Raw genomic sequence first — 1,114 nt, 5'->3', positions numbered from 1 at the left:
GTCTGCATACATTCAATTACTCATTACCTCCTCGTTGCTTCGTGGCCGGTCTTATATATACAAGACTACACTATATCTAGAAGGATCACGAGATTTAAGGAAAGGGCGTGAATGTTCGAGAACGACGTGGCGTGATACTAGTCACGTGACCTCGATATCGTAACAATACATTTATTCAGCATAGTCATGTTTTAGTGGTCAGGAAACGACAATGTAACAATATTGTGGTTCGCTTGGAGTAGTAGACGTTTATGAGTCTTTCTTTTTATATGATATGGATCCAAGTTATAAAAGTAAGATAAAAAACAAAAACAATTACCTTATTTTGGTCTGTCCAATAGAGGAAAAATCCCTTTTTGTCCACTTTTAGTGTCACTGGTGTGCCTACAGACGAATCCTGTTAAACAAAGAATAATGTACGATCCAATGAAATTCTGATATTAAAGTTACTTAAACAATATTGCAAAGCGTTTCCCAAAATGATTTATACAACTTCACAACACAATTTTTCAAAGCAAAGACTCCATTTCATTGTATGAAAGGCCTAAGCACTCATCATGACAAACTAAAGTGGAAAAAAACTATATGTTAATTTTCCGTAAAAATTCTTTCCGAAGAAACTTTAGCGATACAAGTCCTTTCTTAAATAAAACTAGTTTATTCTTTCCTAATACAACTTTGCAATACCCTTAATTTCCACAGTCACGCTATAACTTAAACAAACGCTATAATATAATAATTCACAACGATCGATTCACGCGCTTGACTCAATTGTCCGTCTCTATCTCGGTCTGCAATTCAATTCCGATTGTTGCCGTCACTTCTTGGCGGTCTTATATACAAGTATACCACACATCTAGTAAATACTCGAGGCTTCACGAACGGACATGAATTTTCTAGAAGCTCATGATGTGGTACTAGCGTCACGTGACTTCCGCTGTCGTAACAATATCTAACTTTCATGGATTTTTTTTTCCAATTTTGTACACTGATAAATCTTTACAACCTAAAATTTGGTGTCAAATTTGGTTTAACCATAAGCCACATCTGCAAAGTTATTCAACATAAATCGCTCAATTTTGACCAAAGTTTGCGCACGCCTACGCAAAACGTA

The 1,114-nt window shown here is 35.6% G+C and overlaps 1 protein-coding gene across 2 annotated transcripts in view; it reads right to left on the bottom strand.

Annotated features, from left to right (window-relative positions):
- LOC106468734 (1-phosphatidylinositol 4,5-bisphosphate phosphodiesterase classes I and II-like) overlaps nucleotides 1-372 on the bottom strand; it is a 94,562-nt gene extending 94,190 nt beyond the window's left edge. For both annotated transcript variants that reach the window (XM_022397095.1, XM_022397096.1), the window contains exon 1: nucleotides 320-372. The gene's annotated coding sequence lies outside the window, so the exon portion shown is untranslated. The remainder of the gene's footprint in view (nucleotides 1-319) is intronic.
- Between the last annotated feature and the right edge of the window lie 742 nt (nucleotides 373-1,114).

Source organism: Limulus polyphemus, unplaced genomic scaffold, assembly GCF_000517525.1.
Source record: "Limulus polyphemus unplaced genomic scaffold, Limulus_polyphemus-2.1.2 Scaffold3139, whole genome shotgun sequence".
Taxonomy (NCBI): Eukaryota; Metazoa; Arthropoda; class Merostomata; order Xiphosura; family Limulidae; genus Limulus; species Limulus polyphemus.
The sequence above is the reverse complement of the archived record's forward strand: the minus strand, read 5'-3'. Positions and strand labels throughout refer to the sequence as shown.